At 56.8% G+C, this 18765-nt stretch overlaps 1 long non-coding RNA gene across 1 annotated transcript; it reads left to right on the plus strand.

Annotated features, from left to right (window-relative positions):
• The first annotated feature begins 8218 nt into the window (after nucleotides 1–8218).
• Nucleotides 8219–8901, plus strand: LOC114108044 (uncharacterized). Its single transcript, XR_003585413.1, has 2 exons — nucleotides 8219–8289; nucleotides 8716–8901. It is a non-coding gene; the product is annotated as an uncharacterized lncRNA (long non-coding RNA).
• Nucleotides 8902–18765: the final 9864 nt, after the last annotated feature.

Genomic DNA, 18765 nt, shown 5'->3' on the forward strand with positions numbered 1-18765 from the left:
CTCTGTCTCTCTCTGCCTGCTGCTGCTGGGTGGCCAGAGGGTTGCCAGTGCTGAGCACTCGGGTCTCCCAGAGCGTGGCCTTCCTGGCCACGGGCCCTGGTCTCCCCGCAGTGCACAGAGAAGATGGGAAGACCTCTGTGGCCACACCTGCGCCCCACGTAAAGAAGTGGCATGGACAGCCGGCCGCGGAGGGGCCAGAGAGAAGGAGGGAGTGGGGAGGGAGGAGGGACCCCTGGGCCCCCAGGGCCAGAGCTCCGAGCTGCCCTAGCCCGGCCGCTGCTCTTGGGCTGCCTCCTGGCTGGGGGTCTCTGGGCCAGCCGTGGCCCCCTGGACCTGGTTTCCTTATCTATGGTAGTGAAGAGAGAAGGGGGCCAGGCTACGCCCCAGGGAGGGCACCTCCGCCTCGACATCAGCCCTTCCTCTCCAACCGGGAGGGCCGGTGCCTGCCCTGTCCTTTGTTCCCAGTAACAGACCCCAACTCCACGTGGGCACACGGCCATCCAGAATGAAAGTCACATTCCCCAGCTTCCCTTGCAGCTACAGGCAGTCACGTGACTGAGTTCTGGCCGAGAGACTGGACGCGATGCCACACACAGTGGAAGTGCCCTAATACATAGGGACTGTGCCCTTTCTCCCCTCCAGCTGGTTGTATTGTCGGTGAAATAGCTGGAGCATGGGCAGCCACCTTAGATCCTGAGAAGGAAACCACATAGGAACAACAGAGCTACGAGACAGGATGCTGGGTCCTGGTGACTATGGAGTGACCATATTTCTGTAGAGTCTCTGTGATGCCTACATCTGATCATGGCTGATGCCTGGGGCATAATTCAGTCTGGCCTCACTCCACAGCTCTCCTTCTATTACCAGCCCTGCCTGTCCACACCCACCTCTCCCCACGCCCTCTCCCTCTGTCCAGAGCCCCACTGTCATTCCGCTGGGGCTGCCTTAGCACTGGACTCAGGAGTCCCCAGGGCACTCTGGTCTCTGAGGCTGAAATCCCCAGTTTGATGTCAAGCCCAAGGCAGGCCCTCCCTCTCCTGGCACAAAGGGCCTGGCATAGCTGTGGTATGCATCCAACTGCTGCCCCCCAGGGCGACATTAACCTGAGGACGGGCCACAGTGTCCACTGCGGTGTCCCCAGCGCCCAGCTCCAGGACGGCATAGCAGGGGCCAGTGAGTGCTCCCAGGTGAGCCTCACAGCACCCCCACCCTGGGCATTGCCCCCCCTAAACCTCACAGCACCCCCACCCTGGGCATCGCCCCCCCTAAACCTCACAGCACCCCCACCCTGCCCTGGGCATCGCCCCCCTGAGCCTCACAGCCCCCCCACCCTGGTCATCGCCCCCCTGAACCTCACAGCACCCCCACCCTGGTCATCGCCCCCCTGAACCTCACAGCCCCCCACCCTGGGCATCGCCCCCCTAAACCTCACAGCCCCCCACCCTGGGCATCGCCCCCCTGAACCTCACAGCACCCCCACCCTGGGCATCGCCCCACGAGCCTCACAGCATCACACGGGCTCCAGCCCCCTCTGCTGCCCTCTCCTGCCCTGCCCAGCCCTGACCTCGTGCTGCAGCTCCGAGCCTCGAGGCCTTCCTGCAGCCCACACCTCCGCATGGCGCCTTCTGAACTCCGCCTTCAGACTTGAGGGAAGAATCAAGGCCAGAACTCCAGAAGCAGCCCAGGGCTGGCAGCAGCTGGGCACCCCGTCCACAGGGGCATTGGGAATCAAGGGCAGAGCATGTTCCCCTGGCCCCCACATGGCCAACAGGAAGGGACAGACAGTCCCAAGTGCTGGCATGGGTGTGGGGACCTCAGAAGCCCCTCATGCTGCGGAGGAAGTGGCTGCCAGGACAGCCTCCTGGGGAGAGGGCAGTCTGCACTCCAGCTGGACCCTCGCCTCCCTGGCAACCGACACTACACAGACCCAGGGACAGCCGGAGCGTCCACAGCACTGTGTCTGTTAGCAGGGTGGATATGCTGAGCCACATCCCGGGCGGAGACGCTCAGCAGTGCAGGGCACACCCCAGACCTGCAGAGGCCCCAGGACCCGCGTCGCCCAGCAAGAGAGGTGAGCCTCCAGGAGGCCAGGCAGGGCGCTTCCTTAGTGTGCCTGTGGTGGCCAGGCAAAACCCACCCACAGGTTAGGAGTGGGGGCATCCTGCCCCGGGGATGGGAGGTCACAAGGAGCCCCTGGGGGCTGGGGCTCGGATGATAATGGTATTCCCACGGGTGTAAAAGTCCATCCATCTCTAAATTTAGAATTGGTGCACTTACCTCAAAATGCATTTTTAAAATGAGGAGAGAGGGCCAGGGGTGTAGCTCCAAGGCATCTGGCATGCACAAGGCCCGAGTCCCACCCTCAGCACAACTACGGAAAAAGTAAAAAAGAAAGAAATGGGGCTTAGTGTGGGATGCAGAGTATGGCCTCCACCCCCGTCCAGCCCTCCTCCCTCAGTCCCTTTCTGCTTAGCGCAGGCCTGGTTTCTGCCTTGAGGTCAGCTTCCTTGAGGGGCTATGCATTGCTGTCCCCTGGCTGAGCCCTCTGTTCCTGAGCTCTGGCCACTTCTTCGGGTCCATCCTCTCTCTTTGACCTTGACGGGTCTCCCTGCCTGCCTGCAGCATGTGGGGCTGTCCCAGCTGTGCAGAGCACCTGCACACCCTGAAGCCCCAAGCCAGAGGCTGCTCTCTTTTTGTTTTGGAGGGGGAGGGTACTGGGAATTGAACTCAGTGGCACTTTACCCCCGAGCCACACCCCCAGCCCTATGTTGTGTTGTATTTAGAGACAGGTCTCACTGAGTTGCTTAGCACCTTGCTTTTGCTGAGGCTGGCTTTGAACTCACAATCCTCCTGCCTCAGCCTCCCAAGCTGCTGGGATTACAGGCGTGCACCACCACACCTGGCTAAGAGGCTGCTCCTCTTAAGCACAGACTTCTGAAGCCTTCTTTGCCCCTTCTAGGTGCACTTTGCCCACCGGCAGGATGCATTTCCAACCAGGAAACAGGCTCAGAGAAGACTTAGACTTGGAGCCTCAGGGTCCAGAACCAGCACTTCTGATTCCAGGCCACCAGATCCCAAGCTCTGACAGGTCCATCCAGGGATGGCAAACAGGTCATCTATGTGCTGTTGCAGCAGGGACTGCCTGGAGAACATACTGTGGATTCTGAGGCCACCTCTGGGTGCTGCAGGACAGGGTGGCTGACTGTCTAGTGATCTCTGCCGAATGATGTCCCTGAGGGCCATCCTCACTGGAACCCTACTGTCTGCACACAGGTCGTCTGCACCCACCTCCCTGCCCAGAGCAGACACTGACGGCTCCTGTGTGCATGTAGAGCCTGTGACCACCAAGCTCAAGGCACTGTGCCATGCACATGGCTGTGTGCCCTTTCAGCCTGCCCAAGAGGCCCGTTATCATCACCATGTGACAGGTGTGGAGGGTGAGGGTGGCTTGCCAGGGTCCCTGGCTCCCATGTGGCCAAGGACAGCTGTGCACACCACCAGACCCCACTGAGGCCACACGGCTGGAGCCCCTGGTGTCACTTCCTCAGCCCCGCCTTTCACACCTTTTCCACCACCGACTCCTACCTGCCCTTCAAAGCCACCTCTAGTGCGCCCTCCTCCCCTTGTCCCCTCTTTGTAAGCCCTCCCCCTCCTGACCACTCAGGGCTCCAGACGCTGCAGCCTGGACCTGTGTGTGGCTGCACTGCTAGACCACTGCACTCTCCCACCCTGGACTGCACACATCCTTTCCTCCTTGGGACTCTCAGGATTGAGCCCAGCCTGGTGCAGAAAGACCTCTCCGAAAAGCCTTGCTGAGGTAATAAATGTCCCCTGCCTTGGAGGGAAGCCCTCGCGTCAGGCTTCGTGCAAGCAAACTCACGGTGCTTCCTCCTTATGTGCTGAGTGCTCAGAAAAGCAGGCCCTGTGGAGGAACAACAGTGAGCAGTATCCACCCTTGCCCTGGGACTTCCGGTCCCATCGTGCCTGGTGACACAAGCTGAGTGTCTAAGGAAAATGGAACATCCAAGAGGGCCACCTGGAGGAGGAGCAGCCTGGACAGCATCGTCCAGGGCACTGACAGGCCCGAGGTCCTCCTCATCCACTGCTCTGGCTCCTGTTGTGACTCCTCACTGACGGGGATGAGGAACCCTCCAGAGAAGGCCCCCTTGGTCCAGGGAGGCTCCAGAGGCTCTGCACCAGGAAGGGACTCAGCCTAGCCCCAACCAGCCATCTCCAGGCCCTGGCAGAGGACGCACATCTCTCTTCCCACTTGCGTGGCAAGTTGTCACCCACAAAACAAAACTAAACAGCAACGTGTCCTAGGAGGTTTTTATTCACACTTCAGTGCTGGTCACCCCCCACTGCCCTGCCCCAGCCACCTGCCCTGGGCCCCAGAGGCTGACTGCAGGCACCATACCGGTGGGCCTGGCTTTTCCTTCCTAGATCTAGCCAATGGGGAGCCCCAGCAGACAGGAGGAAAGTGAGGTCCACATAGGAAAACAGGCTCCTTCCTGCCAGGTCACAGCGTCCCCTCTCCAAGGTCACAGCTCCCAGAGAGGGGCTTCTTCTGCTGCAGCTGTCCTTCAGGTCTGGGGGATAACAGCTCCCCTTTGTTGCTGGCCCTGGGTATTGCAGGCCTCTCCTTAAGCCCATGTATCTTCCATTTATTCAGCTCTCCTCAAATGCCCCGTCTGAGGGTGCCATAAAAATGTAAGACCGTGTCAATTGCCCATATCAAAAACATTCTTGCATGTTCCACTTGGAGTAGTTTGGAGGGGAGACTAATGGAAACGGGGGGGGGGGGGGGGGGCGGGGGGAGGCTAGCCCCCAAGCCTCCGCAGGGGCCACTGCTATTTGTGTCCCCAGGGCATCAGAGGAGGAGGTGTCAATAACCAACTCCATCAATGAATGAACTGATCCCTCCACAGCGAACAGCAGGGCAGCGTGTTCCTTCCTTCCAAGCCACCCGCTTCGGCCTCCAGGCCAAGCCCAGACGGCGCTCCGCTTCCTTCCCCTTGTTCCGCAGTCCCTGGGCGCCCGTCTCCCGAGCGAGCAGGGGACGACCACCACAGCCACCACGCGGGCCGCGCCTGTGAGCAGGAGGCTCAGCGCTCCACCCGCGCTCTGGAAGCCGCAGCACCGCCCGCGGGCCCCGAGGCAGCGGGACGCTGGAGGCGGCGCGAGTCGGCCCGAGCCTCCGAGCGCGCTGCGCGCGGCCGATCCACGCGCGCCGCAACCCGTATCCGCGCGCACCGCCCCACGTGGGGCCGCACGGGCTCGCAGCTTGGGTGCATGATTGGCTGACGCTCAGCCAATCATCAAGCTTTGGCTGCCGCGGCCGCGTCGATTGGCCGGACCTGGCCGGGCCCGGCCGGCGGGACGGGGGCGGAGCGCTCTTTTGTTCTCTGCGCCCGCGCCGACGCCCTCCGGGCTGGGGTCTGCCTGCGCGCGTCTCCCGCACCCCGGCTAGCCCGCACTCGCAAGCGAGAACCAGCTTCCTGAAACGCGAGCGGCGCGGGCTCTGACCTTGGACAAGCCCTTGCATTCTCTGTCCCTGGTTTCCTTACCCTGGTTTTATCCCTGTCTTCTGGGAATTGTGGCGAAGAACTGCCCCTATCACATGAGCTTCGGATCTTTCTAAAATCTAACCTTAATGATAGAAGGCTCTGGGTTTTTCCAGAGATAGGGCACATAGGAGATTGTCTAGCAGGAGAGACGCGGTTTCCAAGTTTTTCCAACCTGAGCCTGTCTTCAGGGTGAACGTTTCTTCTAACCAGGAGTGGGGAGGCTACTTCTCCCAGATGGGCTGGATGGGAATGGGGCAGAACCCCTGCTTCACCCTGGCCAGCTGTGCAAACTCTCCCTAAATCATCCCCTCTGCAATCATCCTTTCCATCAATCAATGGCAGTGGCCTCCCTCTGGGGTGGAAAGTGGTGGCCCCAGGGGCCAGGGGCCCTCACAGGGAGAAAGGGCTCTGGGCTGGGCTGGAGGGTCAAGGGTTCAGGTCTGGATCTGCTGACCTCAGAGTCCACCACCTTCCCTGCCTGAAGCATTTCCCAGCGAAGCTGTAGATGGCAGTGCTGCCAGCTGTGGACATAGGCTCCCTATCTCCCCATGGGGGTGTGCAGCCAAGGAGATCAGGGACTGGGAATCCTCAGTCCCCCTGCCAACACTGATTTACCTGGAAAAGCCTCCAAGTCCGGGGGCTTTGGTGGAGAAGAGTGAGCCCTGATGATGGCTCAGGGCCTGAGATGGCAGCTTGGCCAAAATCAGGGTCAGCTCCAAGGTCACCTTTCCAGTCCTGGGAGTCTGTAAAAGCACCCAGTTCCATGAGAATGATGTTTGAATGCAGTCAGCATTCGGGATACCTGTGGGTGGAGCATGCCCCCAGCCACAGGGTTATCCTCAGCTCTGGGGCACTGGGCCACCTACTGCAGCTCCCAGCAAGCAGCACGGGGACCAGGGCCTCCTCAGCAGCATGGGCTAGTGGCCCCTGGAAGGACTCCCAGCCCTAGGGCCTTGGCAGGTGTCTGCAGCTCCCCGGGGATGGGGTGCTGGGAGGCTGACATCTGTGGAGTGTTTTTACTGCTGAACAAATTGAATCAATTAAACAGGCCCCATCAGGGTGGCTAGGAGCTGGGTGAGTGGGAAGGAAGAGGGGGGTAGAGTCAGGGCAGCATGGCTGGGTCTGTGAGGGGTGTCCTCCCCGCTCTGCTCTGAGGTTCAGACATACTCCCTTTCCCCTGCTGTTTGTGGGCAGGGGACCCTCTGTGATGACAAAAGGGAGGGCACATTACCAGAGGTGGTTGGTGTAGGAGACTGGGTGGGGACTGGTGCCCTTCCATCCAGGGGGCAAGCAGTGCGAGGCCTCTCAGCTGCCTACCTCCTTAAACCTTTCAGGGCACCAGGCTTCTTCCAAAGGCTCACGTGGAGGCCTCTGGAAGCTGGGAGGGAGGCGGCAGAGGAAAAAGGCGGCCGATCACAGGAGTGATAGCCAGGGCCAGGGTCACCCACCTGGAGCAGAAGCTTCCCCTCAGACAGGCTGAGAATGATGTAGGTGCCTGCTGCTGGGACCCCACTGACCAGGGGCAGCCACTGCCCGGGAGCCTGGCATCTGCTGCAGCATCCCTCCCACTCAAGTGGCTCCCAGGCCCAGACTCAATGCAAAGGCAGCAAAGTAACCTGTTCAGATGCCTTTCCCCAAAACCCAGGGCCAAGGGCATCTCTTCACACTGCTTGCTGCTAGGGTGGGACAGGGGAGCAGGCCAAGCTCCCCATCATGGCCACCACTGGCCACCATTTAGCCAAACAGCTATCCTTACTCTGTTACCCTGGACAGCGAGACCAGGTCTGTCCCTTGATGTCAAGTAGCCATTACTGGGTCACCTGGGACTCTCCTCGGCAAGCTCCCGGGGCAGGTAGAATGGCCAGAGGGGGCCTTCATCTGCAGCTCAGGAGCCCCAGGCTGGGAGACTGAGAGGGGCATTGGCCAGCATGAGGTCAGGGGCTGGCTGAGGGTCCAAAAAAATATCTGGGGACTAGGACTAGAAAGTGCCACTGTCTGCCACTGGGAGAGGTGCTGAACAGCCTCTGCAGGTGTCCTGTTTGTGGCCAGGAGACCCATGTGGGTGCTGATCTCTTTCCTGGCTACCAGGTTCAGCTGCTGCAGGACGACATACTGCAGGGGGGATGAGTGCGGAGAGGCAGGAGTGGTGGGGAGAGGGGCAGTGGTGCTGTAAGTTCTTGTTTGGAAGTCACCAGTGAGAAGCACACCTCTGCCTTTGAGTAAGGTGTTTAGGTGCACAGGGTTGGGGTGAGCCAAATGGGGAGAAAGGATGCCTGAGCCACCGGGCAAGCACCCTGAAGCACTCACTCACTCATGCATGTCGGACATAACTCCAGCTGCCCATAGAGGGGTGGGCACCAAAGCAGTCCACAAGTAAGTGCTGGGAGAAATGAACTTGGTTTACGGCACTAATACTTAGTTTATGGCACTGTTTCTCTGTTTTCTCCCCGATCTGGTGACTTGGTGAGCTTTCGTGCAGTCTAGGACTTCCCATGGGCACCAAGTGAGTCCAGCTTGGGTCTAAATTCGACTCTGTAGCCTCCCGCTCTGGCTCTTCGATTACAATTCTGGCGTGAACCAGGAGATCAACTTCCAGCGCCCTACTCCCGCGGGAGCCGACCGGCCGGTAGGCGCAGTGCGGGGGCGCCCTCCAGCGGTCTCATTCGGTATAGCGAGCTGGTGAAGAGCAGGCGGACAGGCCTCGGGACGGGACGTCTACGCAGTGAGTTCCTGATTGGGGCGTGGGCTACTTAGGAACTCTGGAGCGAGCGTCTGTGCTGGGGGCGGGAGAAGCAAGAAGTCTCCTGAGCGACCTCACTAGGGTCCCGAAGAGGCGGGGCCAGGAAAGGTTTGCTGGCCGAAATGCGAGCAGCATAAGTTAGAAGCTGGGGGGGAGGGTCACGTTAGGTGATGGTAGGAGCTGGGGGCACCCGGCCGCGAGCTGGGGAGCAGCAGGCCAGGAGCTCGGCCTGGTTTTATCCCCATCGCTTGGAGCTTTGTGACCTGAGGAAGTCCAGGCCTTCGGCAGCCTTGTCCTCCCTCTGCAATGGACCCGCCTCCTCACGTAGGGAGGCATCCTGCCCTGGCCCACAGCTCAGTCTTAGCGGTGGAGCTCACACCCAATAGCTGCTACCCATTCTCTTGAAAGGAAGCAACTCCCTGGCTCACCCCGAAGTGATCACCCCTTCCGGGAACGAAATCCTGCCACACCCAGAGCCTGCTTGGAGCAGAGACTTGAAGCACACACTGCTCCCAATGGGACGGCTGTAAAGCCTGTAACCGTTTAAAATGTACAGTTCCGTGTCCTGGGTATATGACATCATTCATTTTCAAATTGTGTGTACATGTGTGTGTGTTAGCTAGTTTGCGTGCCTTTACGTGTACAATTCAAGGGCATTAAGTACATTCACGGTGTTTGTTGTACACCCCATTACTATCCATTGCCACAACTTTTCATCATCTCAGAAACTGTGCTCCTTACCCAAGAACTTCCCACCCCCACGCCCCAGCCCTTGCAACCTCTAATCTACTTTCTATGACTTTTCCTATTCTAGATGTCAGTTCAGTAGTGTCCTTCATAAGGCTTTCCAAGTCATCAAGTGGCAGTGCGCGTCGGCATTTCCTCCCTTGTTAAGGCCACTTCGTTGTGTGTATACTCCACATTTGTTTATATCCATTCCTCGGTGGGCAGACTTGCGGGTCAGTTCCACCTTTTCCTGTTATGAATATCTGCAGTGCACATAGGAAAGACCAGTATCCAGGACTCCAACGGAGTCCCTTGAGTGTGTACCCAGGAATGGAATTGCTGTGTCACACAGCCATTCTATGCTTAGCTCTTTGTGAACAGCCAAACTGTTTCTCACGGCGTGCACCAGCGTTGCACGAGGGTTTCAGTTTTTCCACATCCTCATCAACACTTGCTTTCCGGATTTACAGCTGTTATAATAAAGCACTAACATTTTCATTACGAACAACACATCCGTTGAAATAATTTACAAATTAGACAAATATCTGAGCGATGGCCATTGCTGATTTTTGGTGACACTTTTTCCACAAGCACTGGCAGGATGCAAGCTGGGAGAGAGTGCAGGAGGCCAGGCACCACCGTGAGCCCGGCGAGGCGGAGCGGTCTGGCCACCGAGCAGGGCTCCGCTACTCGCACACCGCGCTTGGGTGCAAGGGTGCACCGCCGGGGGCCGCCAGGATCGCAGCCAGAGCCTCACCGCCCTACCCACGCCGCTCCCAATCGGCTAGCGCAGCTCTCCACGCGGTCAGATCCTCCCAACGACAACAGCAGCGCACCCATTGGCCGAGAGCGCGGTCGCCAGAGCCAATCACGGGGCAGCGGGCGAATGCCCAATGGGAGCCCGGCGGAAGATGAGCGCGTGCGCATTGGGACCTGCGCGGTCCGCCCTCCCCCTGTGGTCTGCAGAGTCTGCCCGACCCCCTCCTCTAGGCGTGTCTCGGCGCCTGCGTTCGAAGCCCGGGCGGCGTCTTTCCCCGGGGGGTCCTGCTGTCCCCCCACCCCTGACCCGCACCCGGAGCAGGGAGCATTTTGATTTGCCGCGGAACTGGCGTTATTGTGAAAATGACCGCCTCCGTACAAAAGCGAGGCGCAGAATCCACAAGGCACGGTCTCGGAGCCCGCGACCTGCGGCGGCGGCCTTCGGCGAGCGCGGCTTCATTGCAGGACAAAAGCGCCAGGCCGCCGCGCAGTCCCTGCGGCCCCAGACGCTAGTCGGCCTCGCCCCGGGGAGGGCCGGAGGTCGAGTTGACTCAGAGCCCGGACTCTGGCCTGGAGACTGGGTGGGGCCTCCGGGAAGGGCCACCCGCTGTTGTCGCGACTCTGCTCAGAGGGAGAAGATGGAGGCTGAGCCTTACGGAGCCCAGCTGAATGCGGGCACTTTGCCCCCCAGTGCAGTAAAGGGGGCCGCACTTCAGGAGCACGCACGAGAGACAGCAGGGACCCAGCACCAGCAGGCCCACTACCTCCTACCAGCGCAAAGTGAAGACCCCCACCACACACTCACCACTACACCGTCCTTCCCTCCCCTCCCTGTCGCTGTGGGCTGTAAGGGGCCTTATTATAACCTCACTGGTCTGGACAGGCAGGTCAGGAACCCCAAGTGTTGTGGAGTGCTGATCCATGGACCAGAGCTGGGCTGTAGGTAAGCTTGTAGGTGCCTGGGCATCAGGTGGGGAATCCTGCTCACCTGCCTGCCTTGCCCTGCTGAAAGATGTCAACCCATCCACCCACCCAGCACCCACAGAGACCTGGGAAACCAGGCCCACCTGCCTGCCTCCCTGTGCTGCCTCCAGGAGTAAGCCAGCTGCGCTCACCTCAGGATGTTTGCACTGCCACTCCGGGTTTATCTTCTCCCTACACTCAGGACCCCCTTGGAGGGTATGGAAAATAACTATACCCAGGGAGAAAAGGGGAACAGGCCCCAAGGAACTTCCCTTATCTACAGTTCCCCTACCTGCCCTTCTGCCCCACCCTAAATGAGCCAGCCACCAGCTGCCAACAGCATTCCTCCCGTGACCTGGCCCTGCCAAACCTATGAAACTCAGACCCTTGTTGTAGCCAGTCCCTATCTTCCCTTGAAAATGTGCCCCTCCATGGTTTACTAAGGCGTCCCTGACCTTGAGGTCTGCCTCCCCTCTTTCTGTTTGTATTCTCTTTAATTTGCTTTCACCCATCCCCTCTTAATCTTTGCTCCAGTGTCCTCTTCTCCAGGGCCTTCCACCCCCATATATACCTTCAGTCACCACAGTCCTGCTGTCCTCTGCGGGTACCTCCCTCTGGTTCTCCTGCAGGTGTCACCTTGCCCAGGGCACAGGTGGCTTGTCTCTCAGTCCTTCCCTCAGCCAGGCTCCAGGCTCTTTGGGCCCTTTTCCTTTCCGGCTGTACCCTGCCTTGCCCCAGGGAAGCTCCAGAGAAGTAGTCGGAGCCACTGCAACATGCCACCTGAGCGTGGGGTCACCTTCCAACCCCATAGCAGGGCCACTGCTGCAGCAGCAAACTGGCCATTGTGTCAGGTTTCCATTCCCAAAATACCAGAGGGTCCAGTCAACAGGGAAAGCAGATGGGGGCACTTCCATAGAAAATAGACAAAGACATTCCACAGTGGCCCCCAAAGGAGGAAAAGAGGGCTGAGATGGGAGGATTGCGAGTTCAAAGCCAGCCTCATCAACTTAGCAAGGCACTTGCAACTCGGTGAGATCCTGTCTCTACATAAAATATATTAAAAAGGGCTGGGGAAGTGGCACAGTGGTTAAGCACCCCTGAGTTCAATTCCCAGTACAAAAGAAGAAGAAGAAGAAGAAGCCTCCAAAGCCAAAGAAATGCAAATTCAAACAGTCCCAGCCCAGAGACTTGAGAGACTGAGGCAGGAGGATCCCAAGTTCTAGACCAGTCTGGGCAACTTTGTGAGACTCTGTCTCACAATTAAAATAGAAGGAGCTGAGGGTGTAGTTCAGTGGCAGACCAGTCTCTCCCCACATCCCCAGCCCCAAATTCGGGCATTTTCAGAAAAAAAAATTTTTAAGAGAAAGTTGTCCACACTGGAAAGACTGAGGCCATCTGAGCCTGCAGGACATCTCAAGAAGGGTTGGGAAGAGCCATGTCGGTTCTCTGGGTGTGCCCTTCAGTCTGCTGCAAGTAGCTTGAGGCTTCTTAACCACAAAACTGGCTAGTTAGAGACTAAAGCAGACACAAGCAGGCAGACACACAGAAGACCCAACAGCAGCTATCCAGGGGCCAGCCTCCTGTGCTCACCTTTGCCCTCCCTCCCACACCCCTGGCTCCACCTCCACCACACTGGGGCTCCAACAATGAACCTTGGGGGACCAACCATGCCCAAACCATCCAAAGAAAACCTGGAGGACAGGAGGCCAATGCACGAGGGTGGCAAGTTCAAGGTCAGCCTGAGCAGTTTAGCCTCAAAAAAAAAAATTTGTCTCAAAAAATTTAAAAAGTGCTGGGAAAGGGGAGGGGGGGGGAGGATGAGAGGAAAAAGGGGAAGGAAAAGCTGGGGAATCATGAACAAAATTGATTTTCATGCCTGAATGAGTTTATTGGGATGGACCCAACTACTATGTATAACCATAAATTAATTTAAAAAATAAAAGGGGCCGGGGAACCATGCCTGTAATCCCAGCAACTCAGGAGGCTGAGGCAGGAGAATGATTTTTTTTTTTTTTTTTGGTACTGGGAATTGAACTCAGGGGACCTCAACCAGTGCCTCACACACCAGCCCTATTTTGTATTTTATTTCGAGACAGAGTATCACTGAGTTGCTTAGTGCCTCCCCATTATTGAGGCTGGCTTTGAACTCCCAATCCTCCTGTCTCAGCCTCCCGAGCCACTGGGATTACAGGCCTGAGCCACTGCACCTGGCAAGAATTGAAAATTTGAAACCAATCTCAGCAACTTAGTAAGGCCCTACTTACTTAGTAAGACCCTGTCTCAAAATAAAACCTAAGGCTGGTACAGTAGTGCACACCTGCAATCCCAGCAGCTCAGGATATTGAGATCCAAGGAACTCAAGTTCAAAGCCAGGCTCAGCAATGGCAAGGTGCTAAGCAACTCAGTGAGACCCTGTCTCTAAATAAAATACAAATCAGGGCTGGAGATGAGGTTCAGTAGTTGAGTGCCCCTGAGTTCAATCCCCCCCTACCAAAAATAAATAAATAAATAGAGGGGAGGGGGTGCTGGGGATATGACTCAGTGGCTAAATGACTCTGGGTTCAATCCCTGGTTCAAAACAAACAAAAAGGCTGGGGGTGAAAAACAGTGGTAGTGCACTTTCCTAGCCTGTGCAAGACCCTAGTTCAGTCCCCAGTACTGTAGCAGAGGTCCACTTTGCGCTTTGAATGTAGCCCTTGCTGCTCTGCCACTGCAACTTTTTTTTTTTTTTTTTTTGTGGAGGGGGGCAGTATCACGGATTGAACTCTGGGGCACTCAGCCACTGAGCCACATCCTCAGCCCTATTTTGTATTTTATTTAGACATGGTGTCACTGAATTGCTTAGCACCTTGCCATTGCTTAGACTGGCCTCAACCTCTTGAGCCTCCGGGATTACAGGCGTGCACCACTGCACCCAGCCTGCAGCTTATTTTTAAGATGGACGACTTTCTTTCTCTTCCTCTCCCCCTGCTCCTCCCTAATCTCAGGAGAAACAGGATTATCTTTCTTCCCCATCCAAAGCAGATTTACCTGTCCTTGAGTACACACCCACCTTAAGAAGAAAATAATCCAGACTTTGGGGAAGGTACCAAAAGATCTCAGAAATGACTATCTCCCAAATCAACAAGTGAATTACAGCTCCAACACAGAACCTGTGGAATGTAGCCTTTGAACCACCTCTTTAACTTTTTTTGAGGTGGGGCGGTGGCAAGGATTGAGCTCAGGGGAACTCGAACACTGAGCCACATTCCCAGCCCTGTTTTGTAGACAGGGTCTGGGTTCCTGAGCCTTCACTGTTGCTGAGGCTGCTTTTGAACTCACAATCCTCCTGCCCTCCCACAATCCATCAGCCTCCCAAGCAGCTGGGATTGATTACAGGCCTGAACCACCTCTTTAAAAAACCCTTGTTCTTACTGATGGGCAGAATCACAGCTTCTGGGACAGGTGTCCGTTTCTCCTTTGCTTAGGAAAAAAAAAAAAAAAAAAAAAATATATATATATATATATATATATATATATATATATATATATACACACACACACACACACACACACACACACACACACACCTTCTTTTTTCCTTTTTCTCAAAACTGTCCTCGTTATTGGATTGGATTGGCATCAAGAACTAGGAGCTAGCTTTCGGCAACAGACCAAGAAAAAGAAAATAATAAGCTGGATGAGATGTAGCCACACATCCAGCAGGAGCTGGCTATAACACCAGGACTGGGGGAAAGAGGAAATCCCGGGGCTACACCCCTTTTCTTTGCAAAGGACAGCTGGGAAGTCCTGCACTGGGGGTCAGAGTCCTGGGTGAGAGCCTCCAGCTCCTCCCACCCCCACCCCCACCCCGCCCAGGTTCTATAGGTTCTCATCTCCTTCACCCTCCTGAGGAGTGGGTCTTGGAGGCCTCCCGGGGTCCGCTGCAGGTGTGGTTCCTTCGGCGCAGAGAACTCTTGGCCCTCCTGAGTATCCAGGCTACCCGCTACCTCCGGGCGCTTCCCGCAACCTGGAGCCGGCCCGCCCCGCAGTGGGCAGAGGGCGTCACCCAGGTCTGCAGCGCGGGAGGCCAGCTCTGGGGGCAAGCAGACAGGGCGGCGGCGGTAGCGCTCTGTACACCGGTTAACTCGGGGGTCCCCAAAGCTGCCAGCGAGGCAGATGTGCCAGCACGCGGGAAGAGGCACGGCGGCTGGGGGGTGATGGCACAGCTAGCGCACGGCAGCGCCGGGACATCCTGCAGCGGGTCTGGGTCGCGCTCCCAGCGCGGCTCGCTACTTCCTGGAACACCAGCACCAGATGGCTGGGGCGGCCCGGGAACAGCCGCACCCCGCGCCCCACGGGGCGGCCGAGCCTCAGCCGGAGCGAGCCCGCCCGGCACCAGCGCAGGTCGGAGGGACCGGTGCCGCCTCCTCCCGCGTGATTGGTGCAGCGAGCCGGGCCCGCCCAATCAGAACGCGCTTCTCTGCGACCGCGGATCCGCGCCGAGCTCTGGGCTTTTGTTCCTCCGGAGCAGCTCGGCGCGTCGGTGCGGGTCGGGAGGTGCTGCAGCGACTTCACCACGGCGAGGGAGTCCGCGTGAGCAAAGCTGGTGCCTGCGATGGGCGGAGCCGAGAAACGGGCGCCCTGGGCTGGGATGTGCATGAGGTCCGGGTTCCATGCCCAGCACCAGAACAGAACAATGCGGAGTCCTGAGCAAACTGTGCCTGCACCTTCCGGTGGTTGGAGGCCAGCAACGCAAGCCCTGCTTCTGAATCCAAACGGGCGAATATAACGGCCCACGAGGCCGCTGAGCCGCGCTCAGCAGATCAGACGTTTCCATTGAGACTTTGAGTCTCCAGACAGTGACAGGAAAGATTTCAAATTTTAGTTGTAGTGAGAGATTTGGGCCCTACCAGAGAGGATGAAGAGCAAGGAGGACCCCTGACTGGAGTGTCCTTGGCACAGGGTACTTACTTCCTTGGGCTCCTGCCCACCTTCTGAGGAGAGATCTGAGTTTCCCAGTGGCTTAAGCGGGCCACCTGATCTTGTCCCCAGATCCATCTTTTCTCACTTGGTTATTCAGGCCTGGGTATCGGTGATTTGACTAGCCTGGGTCAGCAGGAAGCATGGTGCACACACTTGCATTTATCCCAGCTTGCCCAGGTGCATCCAGGTGGGAGGGCAGCACCAGCTGGGACGGAGCTCGAACGCAGGCTCACCCAGATGACAGGGGATTCAGCTCACGGTCTTATTTTTCTCATTTAGCCAGCAATCTAAAGGTGGGTTGTCCCCACTGGGGACACAGACCCTTCAGTCTTTCTGCAGCAATGTCCTCCCAGGTGAGCTTTTGTCCTCATGATCTGCAAGTTGCTGCAGGAACTCCACACACCTTCATAGACATGGAAGATGGAAAGGACAGGAGGCCCTCGTCTCTCACCCTGCACCATCTTGGGTCTAGCAAGAAGTTCATCACCAGAGGCAGCTCTGCAACCTTGGGCCAGAACCATGATCCAAAACAAGCCTCTTCTCTTTGTAACTTAAAAAAGGGCGGGGGGGGGGGATGAAGGGACTCAGTGAGTCACACTGTTCCCCCTATGGGGAAGGATACCCCCAAGAGGCCCCTGCAGTGGATCCCCACAGGGCTCCTTGGCCAGAGCAGCTGCCCACTCATGCTGTGAGGGGTGCTGAGCCAGTAGAGACCCCAGCTGTCAGAGCTGGCACTGACCTACCTTGCTCCGTTACCTAGGGCTTGGCAGCCCCAACAGAGTGGAGTCCGCAGGCTAGAAAGAGATGGGGTGGAATACCAGGTGGGTGACAGGCTGCCCTCCATGGGTGGCAAGACAAGATGCTGGGGGCCTCACTGGTCACCCAGGGGAGGGAGCTCTGGGTCAAGGTTGTGTATTCCGTGGTCCTGCCAAAAAGCTGGACAGACGAGACCTGCCTTGCTGCTGCCACTGGCTCAGCCACCTCATCTAGGGCAGGGGTGCCACTGGCCCAGGACTCCAGACATACACTGTACCTGCTGCCACCCTGCTGCCATGCCTGCCCTCAGCCCTGCCACGGCCCATTGCCAGAGCCAGTGCTTGGTGTTCTCTCCTGCTTGGTGTGTTGGCATCATGTGCTTTCAAGTCAAGGTTGGGGACGGGTGCTCCTGTCTGGGGGAGCCTCGGCCATGACCCAGGTCCCAAGAGACGCAGGGGAAGTGTCTTGCATTCTATTTTTTTTTTTTTTAGTGCTGGTGTTGGGGATCGAGCCAGGGGTGCTCTATATGAGCTGCACCCCCAGCCCTTTTTATTTTTTATGTTGAGACAGGTTCTCTCTAAGTTGCCCAGGCCGGCCTCAAACATGTAACCCTTCTGCTTCAGCCATCTGAGCGGCTGGAATCACAGGGCATCCCACCACACCTGGCGTGCTTCTCGGGTTTACACTAGGAGACTGGTTTAGCCTTGTGAGCTAGGAATGGTCTTTCAGTGAGGAGAATTCCTCATGCCCGCTAGAAGCACACACTGGCCCAACTTCTGGGGGGGATATGGCAACATGTATATGAACAGCCAGGAAATGACCATAGCCCATTGCCCAGGAACTTTGTTTTAGGTCCTCTCTCCTGAGGATGGTGGAGGGAGTGGGGACCTGACGCCTGTCATCATGGCGAGGTGGTCGAAGCACAAAGGTGTGACAGCAATGGAAGTGGGTAGGTGAACCTGGGCCAGCATCCTACAGAGAACATTCAACAAGTCAGGGAAACGTCGGAGAGGACCGGAGGGACTTGTGGCTCTCTTGGCAAAACCTTATGAGGTATTAGTGACTGAAAGCAGACTGGTTGCACAATCAGCCTAGCAAGAAATTAGCCAGCATAAGTGTCACGTAGCCATGAAGGAGAGTATATGTTTGCAGATATGTTATATCATACACAAGCTGCCTATGAATCGGAATCTATGTTCATGAATTTAAAATATGTGGCTCAGTGGTAGAGCACTTGCCTGGCATGTGTGAGGCGCTGGGTTTGATTCTCAGCACCACGTATAAATAAATAAAAATAAAGTCCTAGCATAACTAAAAAATAAAATGAAAAAATTTTAAAAATAAAATGAAATATGAACACAATGAAGAGAGAGGAATGATATCAAGGAAGCCAAATGAAACTTTTAAAACTAACATATCTGAAATTGGAAATTAACTATATGTACTTAACCGTTGATTAGATAAGCAAACCAAAGATCAGCAAACTTGAAACACAGTAACAGAAAGTATCCAAACTGAACCACAGGAAGAAGCCACTGTGAAGACTGCCAGGACCTCAGGGACTGTGGCGCCATCTAACACACGGCTGGAATTCCAGGATAGAGGACAGAGAGGCGTTTGAAGACAATTACTGTTGAGAAACCATAAACCCACAGATTCAAAAACTTGACAAAGCCCAAGAAGGATAAAGACAGGTAAGACCATATGACATGACATCTGAAAGCTTTGAAAACCAGTCATAAAACGCTTAAGAACCGGGGCAGGGGTCTTAAAAAGTGAAGCCTAGGAACCAGGCACGGTGGCACACTCCTATGACCCCAGCCTCTTGAGAGGCGGAGGCAGGAGTATTGCAAGCGTAAGGCCAGCCTCAGCAACGAGACCCCTGCTCAGAATAGAAATAGAGAGGGCAGCGGATGCAGCTCACTGATGGAGCAACCCTTGGGCTGGATCCTCAGAACTGAAGAAAGGAAAAATGGAGGAGGAGGAGGAGGAGAACTACAGAGTGCTGGGGTTCAGGAAAGTGTCCCCAAAGGCCATTTGTGCAAGTCTTGTTCCGCAGCCTTGGTGGACACTGAGCCGAGCTGAGCCGAGCCGGAAGCCTCCCAGTGACATGGGGCATGCTGTTGAAGGGGACCTTGGGGCCTGGGCCCTCTTGCTCTCCCTGCTCCTGGCTGCCTCGAGCTGAGCGCTTGCTCCACCGCAGGCTCCCCCCACCCCGGGGCACTGTGCTGTCACAGCAGAGCAGAGGGGCCACTGGCCATGGGCTGAGACCTTCCGGCTGTGAGCCAA

Source organism: Marmota flaviventris, chromosome 17 (genome assembly GCF_047511675.1).
Source record: "Marmota flaviventris isolate mMarFla1 chromosome 17, mMarFla1.hap1, whole genome shotgun sequence".
Lineage (NCBI taxonomy): Eukaryota > Metazoa > Chordata > Mammalia > Rodentia > Sciuridae > Marmota > Marmota flaviventris.